The 16,632-nt window shown below is 32.5% G+C and overlaps 3 protein-coding genes across 4 annotated transcripts in view; 2 read left to right on the top strand and 1 right to left on the bottom strand.

Moving 5' to 3' along the window:
* LOC109676132 (sialin) overlaps positions 1-400 on the top strand; it is an 86,775-nt gene extending 86,375 nt beyond the window's left edge. Inside the window, exon 12 of the transcript XR_012445855.1 lies at positions 383-400. The gene's annotated coding sequence lies outside the window, so the exon portion shown is untranslated. The remainder of the gene's footprint in view (positions 1-382) is intronic.
* Positions 1-16,632, top strand: part of LOC141421230 (inhibitor of Bruton tyrosine kinase-like) — a 1,912,155-nt gene that overhangs the window by 297,079 nt on the left and 1,598,444 nt on the right. The window lies entirely within an intron of this gene.
* The window catches only part of LOC141410465 (inhibitor of Bruton tyrosine kinase-like), a 973,048-nt gene that overhangs the window by 898,624 nt on the left and 57,792 nt on the right, over positions 1-16,632 (bottom strand). The window lies entirely within an intron of this gene.

Raw genomic sequence — 16,632 nt, 5'->3', positions numbered from 1 at the left:
TCCTTTAGTTTTAAAACCATTACTGTATATTTGTCCTTCTATGTAATGCAAATAGGACATAAGCAGTTAATATAAGAATGTGAGAATGACTTATCTCCTTCCTATTCCCTCTGAGAACTTCCCAAGTATGTGCTATTCTCATATATATAGTAAATATGTGAATTATTTATCATAATGGAGATCTCTATAGTGTAAAAATTCTAATATAGATAATATGAAAATTGTATGATATATGTGCAGTGTGATGTATAATATATATTATGCTATAAGTTGGAATCAAATAAGTTTTAAGCTTATATTTGGAATTAAACTTTTAATCTTCTAGCAGTACCTGATAGCATTGCTTTGTTGAGATTAAAATGGTCGTTTATGCAATCATCAGGGCTCTACATGCAACAAAAGATCAATCCAGGAAGAATTCCAAGACGAAGGAGGAGTGGATCATACCTGAATAATCAGATGCGCAGAGAGAGAGAGAGAGAGAGAGAGAGAGAAAGAGAAAGAGAGAGAGAGAGAATCATAAGAAGGTATGAGTTAGATTGACTTGGACAACCAGAGGCTGAATGTTCCACAATGGCTAGCTGTAGGCTAGAGAATCTATAAAATCAATGGCCATCTGTAGGCTACAGAATCTGTAAAATCAATGAAGCTGGAAACTTCAGAACAAGAAGGGTCAAAGATGCTGCCTTGCCCAGAGTTGAAGATCTAACCTGGAGAGTCACTGTTACAAGTCAGTTTTTAAAAGTTGAAAAATCTGTAGTTAGACATTCTTGGGTGATGCTAGCATAGAAAACAGAATAATAATCAAAAGATCCTCTCAAAACATGTAGAGCTTGAAGAAGCTTTTTCTTTCTTTTACTTTTCTTCCATTTGGCCCCAGTTATTCTGGGAGGTGCTACCCACATTCAGGGTGGGAGTTTATCAATTCTCTGACCCACATGTCAGTCATTTTTTAAAAAAAATCTTCGTAGACATAGCTAGAAATGTGCTTTGTCAACTTTATAGGCACCACTAAATCCATTCAAACTAAGAATGAAGATAAACCACCAAGGACAAAGAGATGGGACAGAGAGAGAAACAGGGAAAGGGAGATAAGAAAAGAGAGATAAAGGAAAAAGAAAATGGAAAAAGGGAGAGGTAGAAAGTGAGAGTATGTCTAAAATGAATGGAGTTAAAAAAACAGTACCAAAAAACAGATACTAGGCATTACAAACTCACGTACAAGTAACCAATAGAAATGTTGGGAAACATGTAGGTAAATCCAAGGAAAAAGAACTCAATAATTCTCTAAGGAGAAACTGGAATTCAGGAAACCATGAAGGAGGTTTCTTGCAAAATTTGAATTCCACAGTAAGTTGTAAGAAAAAATATACTTAATAATTGGAATACTTGTACCAAGTAGTTTTCTAAGAGTGAATAGATATATGTAAAGGAAGGATGTTGATTAGCCATAGACATTCATGTCATTGGTGGATGGGCTTCATGGTAGCTTTGTTATTGTGAAGAGAAATAGAGACCTTGAGGAACTGTGTTGATGCAAATAGAAAATTAAGAAAGGAAAAAGTAAAATGACTCAGGTTATAGGAGAAATAAGGAGGACCACCTTAGATATAATACAGAAGCAAAATTCAGTAAATTTGTGTGGGAAATTAGTTAGCGTTTCTTTCTTTTTTTTTTTGGTGGGACTGGAATTTTGAACTCATGGCTTCATGTTTGCAATGCGGGTGCTGTACTGCTTGGGCCATACCTCCAGTCCTTAGTTGGTATTTTTAAACAATGGGTGTGCATGAAAGACCCAGAGCTAAACATTTGATTTTTCTCTTATTGAAGCTACATATTTATATTTGGAGAGCTTGATAGATAAATGTATTCATCCATAAACAGAGACAAAGAAAGGGCTGCCTGGGCTAGGTACATGGCTCAAGTGGTAGAGCATGTACTCAGGAAGTGAAAGGCCTTGAGTTCAAACCCTAGTACCTCCAAAAAACATAGGGAGGGGAAAGAGTGAGCTTCTAAGACTCTTAAAAACAGATAATAGAACATATAGGTAATGAAGAAAAATGTGAAGACAAACTTTAAGTACATTCATAAACAAAATGCAATTTTTAAAAATTTAAGTTCTTCAGGAAGTTGAAGTTAACATTCAAACCTGTTGACTAAATCAAATTATATAGTCATGTCTTTTAACAACCAATATGTACAATATGTGTACATATTTATGTATGTACACACCACTCATACTAGAATGCAGAAGCTGCAATCTTGGTTAGAAGAAATAATAACGGGAGCTGACAGGCCTATAGGTCTTCCTGTTGCAATATCAGTGATCTGATAAATACATCTGCAAAATCTGGCCCAGGACATTTGGTCAGGATTTACTTCAAGTTAACTTTTTTTTTGCAAGAACTGTGCAATTCAATAAAACAAAATAAATTTTGGCCAGTAGGTCTGAAAGTGTGTTTCATTACAGAATTGACTTTGTGAAAAAAAGTTGCAGTGTGTGTGTTCTACTTTAATATTAACTTCTTCACTGGTCCATTTGCTTCCTTTCTCCTATGATATGGATACTGCAGGATATTGATGATATCCTGCAGTATTATTTTACTCACTTCATCCTTTATGCCATCCCGAGTCAGTAACTATTAAACTTGTCGAGCTGTAACTTGTGATCATTTATAAAAGGAGTTCTGGGACATTAGATGCAATTGTCTAGGAAGAAAGGAAGGTGAATTCTTACCATGTTTAGGGTTTATCAAAATGACCAGGAGTTGGGATGGATAATCCAGAAGCTTTATTTACACAAATAGGTCATAAGACAATGAGGGAACAATGAAAAGTGTTCTTAAATCAGTGTTATTCATCAGTTTTATTGTTTGACAGTTTTGTTGATACAGTACTTTGACCCATTTTTGACCCCATTCTTTTGGGGGAAAATCTTCACAGCAGTTTTTTCTAACCATTTCATGCCTATGCTGAGTGCATGTGTGAGGAGGACTGTGGTACTCTACTTTGATGAGGACAGCCACTTTCATGGTTGATTCTAGTTTCAAAGCTCAGCCCAAGGATATAAAAAAAGAAGTCTGAAAATATGTTCTCAAATTTATTAAAGAAATAAAAAAGATCCCCTTTAACTTACCTTCTCTACCTCTTACTCTTCTTTATGAGGGTAAGAACAATTGTGTTCACCTAATATTCCTCTCCATAAGGATTGAAGCATTGAGTATGATTAGCCTATGTTAATCAGCTAGATGTATCTAATCTATTAAAAACTATGAATCTGAGGACTTGTATCTTCCCCATTAAGCCAGTGACAGACAATAGAGTAGGAAAGGACATCTACCTTGTAGAAATGAAATTTCCTGTTTTCTATTCTTGGTCAAAACAGAAGGAAGGTAAGTTTTTGTAGTCAGTTTATCTTTAGTCAAGTTGAACCTGGATTTATTAGTAATTGTGATGATGATATATCTTCCATTTACTGTTTGGCTATTTGATTTCTAAATTGACTCAGAACCCAGAGGAGGAAGATATGTAGTCTTTATCACACCCTTAAAACCCTAAAAAGAGAATATTTATTTTATACTATTGGGCAAATGTATGACTTCACCATTTCAACATATATACAATCAAAAGGAATTACTTGTTTGAATGAATTGAAGAAATAATTCTTCCACTTAGACGTCCTATCATCGATTAAAAAAATAATAAGAAAGGAAACCATTTTCTTAATACTGCATGCAACAACTTTGGGCACTTCAGAATAAATAGACCATATCAAGTCATGGTTTAGAGTTTGGAGAGTGGGCCCTGGTCTCATTAAGTAAAAGAAAAAACAATGAAAAATAAAGGAGGACAAGTGGATATATAATATAGAAATATGAATGGGAGAGCCAGGAGTGTGAGACTGGGAGCAATGTGACAGGAGTTCAGAATGAGACTTGACTTGTTTACATGCTTGAGATGAGGACTCTTGCCAAAAGTGTTAGAGGGTTTGTTCTAAGGGAACAGAAAAATAAGTGAGTACCAGTCCCTTTCCACCAAATACTCAACCTCCATTCCTAAGAGGAGCGCAAAGTTAATGTTTCCTATGTCTTCTTTCTCCACTATTACTTATGTAATTACCAAGGTCTCGTTACTTGATGAGTAAATTTATTAAGACGACTTTATGTTAATTTGTATATTAGCCTAGTCAAAGTAGACATTCATATAAAGTTAGGTACAAACAGCATATAAAGTGATAGAATTTTCAGCAATATTTAGTTTAGGATTTCATTTTTCTTATTGGGGAAATTGTTAAGAATTGAAGCAATCTTAAATATATCATGATTTTATTTCTTCTTTACTGATAAGAATTTTGAAAAACTCAGTGAATATTTATATTTATGAATGAATAAGTCATTTTGCTAGTAAATACATCTACATTAGATTTTTGTTAGGGAACCATAGGTTTCTAATTTATATATATATATATATATATATATATATATATATATATATATATATATATATACACACACATATATATATATAACTCAATCTGTATAAATACCCAAAGTTGTCATTAATTAATAAGTAATTGTTTAAAAACCTAAATATTTGTTTAAAAAGGAAACATTACAGAAATTTCAGCAACTTTCAAAAAGTATTCGAGTAATGTGTATTATCCCCTTAGTAAGCATAGATCATTGCAAATGCTTGATTTACAGCAGTGGAAAAAATGTTTAAATATGCTTTTTTCCTGGAAGCCACTGGGATCTCTGAAGTATTCCTGGATAACTGGAAAAAACCTGCAGGAAGCAGTGGTAACAGATGGAAAGACAGTTGGCCCAACCTACGACCCATACTACACAGTTGCCAAAACCCTTGAAAGTAGTACCAATTTTGGAACTGATTTTTGGAAGAACAAATATTTGCAACTAAAACAAACATTTGGACTATCAAGGAATACCCAAATAAAACATTTTCTTAGCAGAAATAAATGTTTTACTTCAGAAATCCTTGCTAGAGTAAATATGCCATTTCAAAGTAAAGGTAAACAAAAATATTATCACAAAGAGATTGTAAAATGTATGAAATGGTTGTAAGAAAGGGAGATTTAGTACATCATGGATCTATTTTTCAATAAGCTTATGACTGATATTTCACAGCAAAGTTAACTGTAAAGTTTGCCTGAGTAATAAATGATGGAGTGCAGTTGTATTACATTGTTTTAATTTATGCATCTATACATTGGCCATTAATGAAGTTGAAAATTATATGAATAACGTATAATTAGGGCAAAGTTACAACCTTCAATCATATTGAATGAAGACGTATATATTATCTTATGCTGAAAAAATTTTATTCAATTAATTTAATTTGATTAGAAATTGCCTTAAAATTGCATGTTTTAATTTCTATGAACTATAGGGGGGAAAGATTTTAGTACAATCAACTCAAAATAATTATATTGACATAAAACTACCCAAATTCTTGATATTTCTCTTGTGCTCTTTAATTTTTTGGTGATACTGTGGTAGAACGCAGGACCTTGCACTTGCAGGCGCTTTACCACCTGAACAACATCTCTGGCCACCTTTTGCTTTTAATTAGTTTTCAGGAAGAGTCTTATGTGTTTGCTGGGGGCTAGACTCAGAGGACAACCTCCACTCATAGTTTTCAACACACTTTAGATTAAAGAATGAGCCACCACACCAGTCTTACTAATTGACATGGGGGTCTGGATAATATTTTCCCTGGGCTGGCCTCCAACATTGATCCTCCAAATCTCTGCACCCGAGTATCTGGGATTGCTGGAATAAGCCACCACACCTGACATAGTTCTTTTTAATTCTTGAAAAAAATCCTATATTTTGGACCTGATTACACAGATCTTTTCTTATTCTTTTATATGAAATATAAACATTTAGAATTTTGAAGGTAGTGAAGAAATTTAAAATAAATCTAGTATAGTCTATGTACTAATTATAGCTGGAAAAACTGAGTTCTAGAAAGATGAAGTTATTTGTCCAAAATATACAAAAATTATTCACAAGACCAAGATATTACTCTTAGTCTCCTAACTCTTAAAGCAGAAATTTTAAATTGAAGCTGTATTTTACTTATTTTGAACTTTTTTTTACCATTTTCTCTATATGGTAGAAGATCCAAGTAAAATTGCATATAATAAGACATTAAAATTTGATGTGTGGTATTGCCAAGTATTTTTGGTAGTTGTATACTTGATTTATAAACTAATGAAGGAAAATGGAATTAACTATGATAGTGAAATTATGTATTTTTCTTGCAATTTTATTTAGTACTCTTGGAGAAAATGTTTTAGGTTTTAATAAAGATTTGTAAGTAATTTTATTTCTGTTGCTTTCTAAGCTATAAGAATGTTTAGTTCAATAAATTAACTTTAAGGTACTAAGCAGTAAAGGGTTGATATTGCCAAAGAAAGGTCTGGAATTTTCCCTCAAATCTCAGGAGGTGACTTCTAAAATGGAAATGAGGTGGCTGAAAAGGGCACCCTGGTTTATCTTTGAGACTTGGAGCATACTGAATGATCTATGTCAACTTGTGTTTTATGGTGTAGGCTTTGGACCTTGTGGTTATCACCTTGACCAATGGAGGGGCTAGAGACAAAGTTTAATCATAAAGGAGGTTTACCAGCCATGAGTGATTGATCTCCACTAAAAACTCTGGGCACCAAAACTTGGGGGGATCTTCCCTGGTTGGCAGTTTGTGGACATTACAAAACATCACTAAAATGAAAAATAGATACTGTTTGCATGGCATGACTTTATATGGTGAAGCTAGACATTTTCCTCCACTGAGAGGACATAGGAAGTTCATTCATAGAACACTCTTGGGCCCTACCCTATGCACTTCTCTCCTGGACTGATTTTAATTGGTGTTTTTTCATTATAATAAACCATCATCATGAGTATAAAAACTTTGGAGACACAGGTTCTCTGAGTTTAATTCATGACAAAGTGAAGGGGTCACCAAACAATACAGGTACTGCATGAGTCCAACTACCTCAAACAAGGTTCCCTTTGATTTAGTATAATCAAGTTTACTAATCAGATTTAAATTTTAGAGTTTGTTTCACACTGCTGAAATTATATGCCCAGTTTCATGGAAAATAAACAACAGAAACATAAGGTAGTATGTTAATTTAATAGACATAGTAATTATCAAATAAAATATATTTATGCAAAACATTAGTGCACGAAATTATTTGATTATTCACAAACTGTCCTGTGTAAATTACAGCTAATACTTTATTTTACCATGTACTACTACAGACAATTATTATTAAGCTATGTGTCTAAAATACAACAGTAAACCATATAATAAATAGCTTTCTGTGAAAAAGCTGACTGAGTTATAGGCCATAATTTATTTTGAAGTGTTCAATTTCAAACAACTTGTCCTCAAATTCTTGTCTAAATATTAATGAAAAGTTAAGAAAACCTATAGTGCTTCTTTTTACAAGAAGCATGCTTAGAGTTTCTTTACCCTCTTTCTCTTGTCAACTATTCTGATCCTTTCTTCTTATTGCAGTGAGTTGTGTGACATTTGCTGTGGCTGAGCCAACAAGGTTCAACTAGGCTTGTGCAGATCTGCTTTGAAAATAGTAGAAATTTACAAGTGAAGTATTTAAAAACTATACCCCAAGCTCCTTATTTGACTATTGCTCTTTTCTATTTCAGCAATATATGTGCAAAAATAAGAAATAAAGTGTAAATATAGTCATTATCAAAATGACAAATGATAACAATTATTAGCAAGAAAGGATATGGGGAAAAGGGAACACTCATCCACTATTGGTAGTGATGTAAATGAGAGCAGTCATTATGGAAACAGTACCAAGGTCCCACAAAAATTTAAATCAGAACCACCTTGTGATCCTTCAAATCTGTTACTGAATATATATTCAAAGGAAACTAAACCAGTTATGTTGAAGAAATGTCTGTACTGCACTGTTCCTTGTGCCATTACTCACAATAGCTAAGATACAAAATCAGCCTAAATGTCTGTCAACCAAAAGATGCAATAATATTCAGCTTTAAAAAGAACATCCTTTCATTTGTAAAAGCATGGATGAGCGATGAGGTCGTTATTTTATGTGAAACATGGTAGGCACAAAAACCACTGCAGGATTTCACCCATATCTGGAATTTAAAAAAACCCTCAAAAATGAAGGGAGTAAAATGGTGGTTGCCAGGTGCTGAGTGGACGGTGGAAGATGTTGCTCAAAGGATTCAAGTTTTCAGTTAATGAAAAGGAGAAACTTCAAGACATTTACTATATAGCATGTTAACTATGGTTAATCATCCATTGTGTTCTTGAAAATTGATGAGAATAGACGTAAGTCTTCTCAAAAAGAATGTGTAAAGTTATGATTGTTGTGTAGCTGAATTAGCCATTCGCAAATGTATGAATATTTCAAACCATCATGCTATACTCAATAAATGTACATTTTTTCATCAATTAAAAAGTCATTGATTTAAAAAATTTGCCATTTGCAGATTATTATATCTATAACCTTAGTTACTCAGGAGGCAAAGATCATGAAAATGGTCTTTCAAGGTCAGCTTGGGGAAAAAAAAGTTCCTGAGACCTCATGTCAAATAATAAAAGCTACGTGTGAGCCAGATAATCCTAGCAAATCGGGAAGCTGAGATCAGGAGGATTATGGCCCAAGGCAAACACAGGTAAATAGTTTGTGTAATCTCATTACTAAAGTAACCAGACCAAAATGGGCTGGAGATATGACTCAAGCAGCACCTGTTTTGCACGTGTGAAGCCCTAGGTTCAAACCACAGTCCCAGCTAAAAGAAAGAAAAGGAAAAAAAAAAAAAAAGCTGAGTGTAGTGGCACATGCTTGTTATCCCAGTTACATGAGAAGAATAAATCAGAGGACTGGAGTACAGACCAGCTTGGGCATAAACACAAAATCCTATTTGAAAATAATTAAAAAATAAAAAGAACTGGGGGCTTGGTGCAAGTGGTAGAGTGAAAGGTCCTGAATTCCAACCCTAGTACAGCCCGCTCACAAAAAATTGTTCCTTATCCAAGAAATTAGTTATCTTTCTGTAAGAATACCATGTTAATGAATAAGAAGTCAAAGATGTGCCTTCTCCTAAAATGAAAAATACTCTAATATAATGTTTTAGAAACACTTTGTATACGTGTGTTACTGTGAAGTTCTCTCAATATTTTAAAGATAGCTACTATGGTTTCCTCGAGTTAATTTTTCTCAAATGTGTGATACATTTTTATCTTTTCTTAAATTTAATTAAAGAGGCACATTTGTCCATGAAATGATGGCTAATAAATAATATTGGTGGAAAAAGATTTTTCTTCTAAGCTTCGTTGACACCATGTACAAATTGTAATTGGACCCTGCAGTAGTTGACATGCTGAGTCTCAGAGCAGGTAAGACTGACTTGTAGAGTCATGATTTGGAGGATTTTCTGATCAATGTACTAACATCTATCACTTCAGCATTTATGGGGCTGTAGTTGGATTTGGGCTTTTACCCTATTTGTTAGCTTCTTGAAGACAAATTTTAAAAATAGAATTTAACAGAAACATCAGAGAGGTCATATAATATGAGTTTAATGGTTTGCTGATGAAATAAGACATTTTAAAAATACACCAAGAATTATTTCCATTTTTTGTCCTTAAACTTACCATTATTTAATCTGTGCAGCAACTTTTTAGTCTAAAAATGTAATTGCTTACTTGCTGGCTCAGACATTCTGAAGACACTAGTTTTTAGAGTCAATTGAGCATGTTAATAAATATATTTAAAGTACTTAGTGCAGTATCAAAGTATACTAAATACACTTCACTCCAAAATTAGTATCATGAAAAAGTTGAATTAAAATAATTTTGTCCCTACACCACAGCTACATAATAAAAATTATTATGGATGTTTTGAGAACCTAACTGTTTAAAGAGATTGTCTGGGTTGTTTTTATTCATATGCAACTACACGAACCTGTGTTGGGTTAGGTTTGTAGCTCAGTGGTAGATCAATTACCTAGCATACAGGAAACCCTGAGTTTGATGACCAGCATTTCCAGTAAGCTTTTTCAAGATGAGCATTCAATAATTATTACATGGGGCATCCTGAGATGGAGAGCTGGCAAGGTCAGCTCTTTTTTGTGAAACATAGACACTCAGACATATCTTTTTCTTTCATGTCATCAAAACAGGAAATGCCCCACTCTGTCTTAATTTCTTAGTATCCAGACCTGAGAAAGAGACCATTTCCCATGATCAGTCATGGCAAGGATGCTGTGCTTGGGGTGACAAGTGGGCAATGTTCTTTATGGATTCCAACAGATTATTTTCTGTGAGCTGCGAAATGAGGGTGTAAGTGACAGGGCAATTAACATGCTCCTCAGTACTTGCGATGTGTGACAATCTTGAAAAAAGTTTTGTATATATAGCCTATCTCTATGTGACTCTGAGAAATGGATTATGAGGTCTGCATAGGCTATGAAAACAACCTAAATTGTAAAAAAAATTAATCAATTGATAAATCAATATTCAAACAATGTCAAAACAGCAGTTCAGGTATTATGACGCCACCCTTCATTTTCACTTTTAGCTTCAACTTTTCTTGAATGGTAGAGATTCCCCAATTGCTCTTCATATATAAAGTTGTTAGTGTAGAATGATGCTTGAAATCATCTGTGTGGCACAAAAAGTCTCCTCAACTCCACATCACCACCACTTCAGTTCCAGGTTGTACAAATTATAAGCCAAGAAAATCAATTACTACCAACACAGACTCAAACCATTTATCAACCACTTTCATTTTTTAAAAGTTCTGCCTTTAAAATGAAAATTGAAGTAGGATATATTTTAAGAACTTTTGTAAATACCACAATGTATCCCCATCCAGCATAATAAAAAAAATAAAATGAATCCATGTTTGTACTTTTTCAACCTCTCCCCATTCAATCCTCTCAATATAAGTAAGGAGGATGGCTCAGTGGAAGATTACCAAAAACATTTGATTTAACTGTTTTCTAATGTTGATATTACTTAGATGGTTTATACATTTTTTAATCTTGAACTTTACTGTTGTTGACATTGTCTTCATTACTAAAGTTAAATGTATTATTTTGAATGTTAATGGATTAAATTTAAAAAATTGTCCTTAGCACATATTTTTTCCTGAACATGAAAAGTTCACTTCTTTACTAGGTGCCCTATAATAACTATAACAAAACCAAATCTTTTAAGAAACCTATTTATATAGAATACCCCTTTAAGAATTAATCTAAAATATATGTTAAAAAATAGCACAAGAAGCAACATATATGGTTAAGTGACTAGAAAACAGAGTTCAAAAAATGTAATCTGCAGAATACTTATTTCTTCTTTTGGGTCCTACGAACACTTAAATTTAGAATGAAATGTATTTCTTTCAACAAAATATACTTTTCAGATTTAATAAAATGGAGTAAATAATATGTTGAAATGAAAAAATAATTTAGTTGTGGTTAAATTCTACATTTTGATTTACTCTTTGATAAACAAATGAGTATATAAAAATCACAAAGAAATTTCTCACAATTAACAATGAACTGCATATTATTCAAAATGAGTTCTCATCATGGGAAAAAATGGATAAATGAGTTTGAACTGATGTGAACTTTGAGACTCACTATTTTAGGGAAATTCAGTTATCCTGAAAGAATTGTATGATCTTATTTGATATGCAATGAGACATCACGTATGATGTAACATGTAATTTGTCGAATTTTAGCACAATAATGTCTTGGAACTTAATACAAGACATTCTTGGGTATAGCTTAAAATAAAATTCACTTTAGTAAATGAACCCTATTCAATAAAATTTTGTTGGAAAATGATGTAACAAAGCTGCAGAACTGATTGGTGTTACAACTTCACATTTTGGCCTACATTATGAATGCATGAAATTTTGAAACACTATTATTTATGAGTAGGTAGACAACACATCAATAATAAACTGCTAGCAGAAATTTTATTTGTATTTTGAAAATGTTTTAAATAGAAAATATAAGAATATATTCTTGTAAACTTTGATCAAAGCAGACAAAATAAATTATTATGTAAATGACATTTTTCAAAAACTTACTTTATTTTCTAGAAATAATCTGAATTTTGAGATCAATGATGAGTCCAAATTTACTTAACATGTGATCATTCTCATATGAATGCATATTTGAAAGCATAAGAATTGTTTCATAAAATTAGCTGTACATGTATATAAAATATTGTGCCTATCACATATACCCTACTTTTCAAAATTAATGTTTAATTGTATTTTAATGTAAATTAGTTCTGGCTCTGAATTTTTATTAGATGAAATTGTAAAAATTAATGTTTGTGATGCCCTGTTTATGAGAGCCCAAAAACATGTCCTAAAACTTTCAGGTGGGTATTGAAATTGACATTAAGTTCTTCAGAAAAAAATAACACTACCTTATAACACCAATTATCAAATTCATATTGCTGTGAGTGACTTACCAATCCACCCCCAAATATGAAGGAGAAATCTTGCATCACATGCTGAGTGACAAATAAAAGGTATGCATAATTGCCGAGTTAAGAATTAAAAGAAATAACTGAAGAGTCAGCTAGGGAAAACAATATTTATTGTGACATTCTTACATTTATTATATAATTATTTAACATCAAACAGACATTGTCTGGTTGTAGACAGACAATAAGTAGCTACATAACTAGATTGACGAATAGATGGATAAATAGCTATACACTGAGGCTTGAATATTATAGAATATTTTGTACATGTTTAATAAAATAAAAAGTTATTAAAGACACAAAACCCTGGGGGACCATATCTTGGATTTCTGTATGTGGCTCACAGAAATGAGAGGATTGCGTCTGGACTAAATGCTTAGGTTAAACGCTTTTCTGTCGATATAGTTCAAGGCAACAAGCTGATGAATCTCAGCACATGGTGTTGAGTTAGAAAAACATATTTTACAAACCATAAAATAGCCTTTTAAAAAGTTTTAAAAACTAAATAATAGCGCTTTTATATACAAATGTAATGAATGTTGAAAACAAGAAAGGGTATTCAGGACAGTAGTGCTTTTCTCTGTAACACTTTGGTTACTTTTTATTGTTAAGTCCCCGAGTGCAGGCACGGTTCACGTTGTAGACAGTCTGGTAGGAAGCACGAAGCACTGAGTTGATACTTCAGAACCATCAAAAAAGGAGAAGCCAAATAACCTGCACAATATTGTTTGTTAAATTATATATAAAATTAATAATTGAAATTAAGATTAATTTAATCATTAAATTAGAATGAATTACCTTTATTCATTATCAAAGGAAAATTTGTCACTTCTAGAAAACTGTATTTATGTATTTTTGTCAAATCCAGTTTTACTTTTACATGGTACTGACATAATTACCTATAGAAATGATGTAACAGTGACAAAATCACTGAGGTAATAAAAATACAAATAGGAAAGGTGTACGTTGATTCAAGTTTTCAGATTTGGGCTCACTGTCAAGTATTGTTTTGTGTCTGTGGCAGGGCAGTATGTCATGGAGGGAAGGCTGCCGAGCTCATGGTGGCCTGGAATCAAAAAGGAAAGACAGGAAAGGGCTAGCTCCCAGTATTCCTTTTAAAGATATGTACCCATGTCCCAAATGTCCTTCCACTAGACTCTACTTCTTCAATTTTCTACCACATCCCTAGAGTGCCACAGTGTGGAAACCAATCCTTTAGCACATGGGCCTTTGGTAGATCCTTAATATCCAAACCATAATGATGCATATTTTTAAAAAATAACTATAAGGACAAAAATATTTTAAAATGTGAAATCTCATTTATAGTGTCCACAGAATAAATGGTGGTACTGTGACCATGTATTATTCACAAAGCTATTCATGCTCATAAACACACACCAAAATCATGCACCACACCTTGATTTTAAGACATAATTTGTTAAATATAACTGTTTAGACCAATAAAAATGTTCTCCATTAATACTCTACTAGCATGAAGTACCTGAACTTGAAAAGAAGTCTCTATTTTTATAACACCCAGTTTTTTTGAGTGTGGAAGTTTCTCTTGTAGGGTGGTAGAAAGTCTGATTTTTCAGTTGTACCTAATTTAGGGTTGTATGTTAGGGTTATATGTTAGAGATGATAAATTAATAATCCTGCATTTGTGAATTCACATCCCTGTTGAATGTGATGGTGGAATTTATGATGGTAGCTTGAAAATAGGATAGTAGAAGAACCATTTCTTCCACAGTATGATAGTTAATTCCTAGTCATAAATGATAATTCTATCCAAAAGGACCTCTACTACAAATAAAGCACGAAATACAATGGTTGTCATTCTGGTGTGAGATTGCAAAGTAGGTGAGTACACACAGAAGAGGAACATTTTACCTATACATTTCAAACAGCTGAAGAAAGGACTTAGAAAGTTTTCCTCACAAATAATGAATGTTTGAGCAGAAATAAGTTCATCTTATTTAAACATTGTATACATTGTATACATGTACTGAAATCACGTTAGCTCATTAATAAGTATGATTTTTATGAATCAGTTTAAATAAATTTAATTTCAAAATGGAAAAGCAATTAAATCAGTACATATTTCATAGGGCATTTCTAAGTTGACATTGAATTCTGCCTGGCAAAGTGTTCAAAATTAATTTACTTCCTCTAAGCATTCAGAAAAAATGTATAGTAGAAAATGTTTATTTAAATCCAATTTTATTTAAGGTTATACTGTGACTATGAAGTGTCAAGGTATTTTTTTCAGCTTTATGTTCTTCAAAATAAGTATTCTTTGGCCTGAGTCACCCAGTTCCCTTAACAACTACTGCCCTTATGCTTTCTGTGCTTCTGCCCTGCTTATTGTGCTCTGCCTCAATTGTAACCAAAACCAGTTCCAAAATCATGAATGTAGCTGGTTGTCTACTATAATGAATTTTAAATGACACACCTACAACGGGGCAGGCTGAGTATGTACTCTCCTGTGCCGCACTTTCAGCAGGACTTTACCCTCATGGAAATTTGGTGAAAGCTACTACTGGATGAACAGTACTGAAACCATTGATATAAGAGGATGACATCATAACTCCAGTTAGCTATAGCCATTTCATTACAGAATGTGTTTTTCTGTACTCTTGAGAACATTAGGAGGATTAAATTTAATCAATATGCATACAAATTTAAATAAAAGTTACATTATGCCTCTGTGCATTGTTTAAAAGTCATTTTCAAAACGCAATTGTGTAATTTAAACTCAAAAGCCTTGACTTCTGGCTATTCATGCTTCTTTAATAGAAGATAGTTAACAGATCATCAGAATTTAATGAGAACCTTTACATCATAAGGCTTTACATTATAAAAATAGTGTGGGAACGATTTTCTTAAAATGGAACTAGGAAGGAAATATGAGATGCTGTCTCATTATATTCCTGAAAAGATTTTTCCTTCCTGATGACTGAGATAATATAGCACTATTGTACTTCAACATTTCATCAGCCATTTTTATCAAAAATAAGTCTGAATCTTATCAGGAAAAGAAAATTAAGGAAGTGGACTTTGATACGGATATCAATACTACAATAGCTTCCTGAAAAGTCTGTGTTTTATTTTCACAATACAATGGCATGTAGAATTGTGGCGGAAAGAAAGCAGATCAAAAACTCCCATGGTAGACTACAGTGGATCCACTCTGAATTGAGCACAAATAAGATCTGCTTTCTCAAAGAACATGAAAGTTTGCCATTAATAGTCATATTCTTAGATATTTTATATAAGCAATGCATTCTTTACTGAGAAATTTAGCCCCTACAAAAGTTAAGATACATTTAATCTCAACAAACCTGTTCAAATGCAAATTAAGTGTTTTAAGAGCACAACAACATTTCCCCAAAATAAAGGAATGTGGTGTTTGCTTTTTATTTGTTTGTGAAAAATGCATTTCTTCTCTTTTATTTTTTGTAAAAATGGATAAATCACAACTAATTTTACAAACAAATTAAATATATACATTCAGAAATAGTAATAAAATTTAAAAAATAAGATGTCATTTTCAGGAGTGTAATTTGTTCTGCTTTGTGGAAATAATTCACATAGAATGATTTTTTTCTCAATGCTTGCATTATGAATTGTTCACAACTTTGTTTAGAGAATGTGAGTTAAGTCCCTTGTGTTTAACATCTAATGGAGCAGTAATCTATTAATTTTCAAGCATCATGAAAATTTCTGTAATGTTCAGAAACTGATTAACTGATTTATTGTTCTATATAGTACCAAATTTTAATTTTTCCAGATTGAATTATTTTACCAATATGCAATGTAGAAAAATAATTCACTATTCTGTTTTCTTCATTTCCTGAAATGTCTTCTTCTAGGGCAGAATATGAACACAAGCTTTACATCCCAGTACACTTTTGTAATTTTATAAATTAAGTAAATATTTTAAGTGAATATATAGGCTTTCCTGTTTTTCTTTTCTTCATTTATTTTCTTTTCCATAGTTTTCCTTCTTTAACACAGTGAATTATATACTAGGAAAAACCACACAAATTTGACAACAGTAATTTATGACACAGATTTCCTTTCATAGCATTTTTG

This window comes from Castor canadensis, chromosome 3, assembly GCF_047511655.1.
Source record: "Castor canadensis chromosome 3, mCasCan1.hap1v2, whole genome shotgun sequence".
NCBI classification, from domain to species: Eukaryota; Metazoa; Chordata; class Mammalia; order Rodentia; family Castoridae; genus Castor; species Castor canadensis.
The sequence above is the reverse complement of the archived record's forward strand: the minus strand, read 5'-3'. Positions and strand labels throughout refer to the sequence as shown.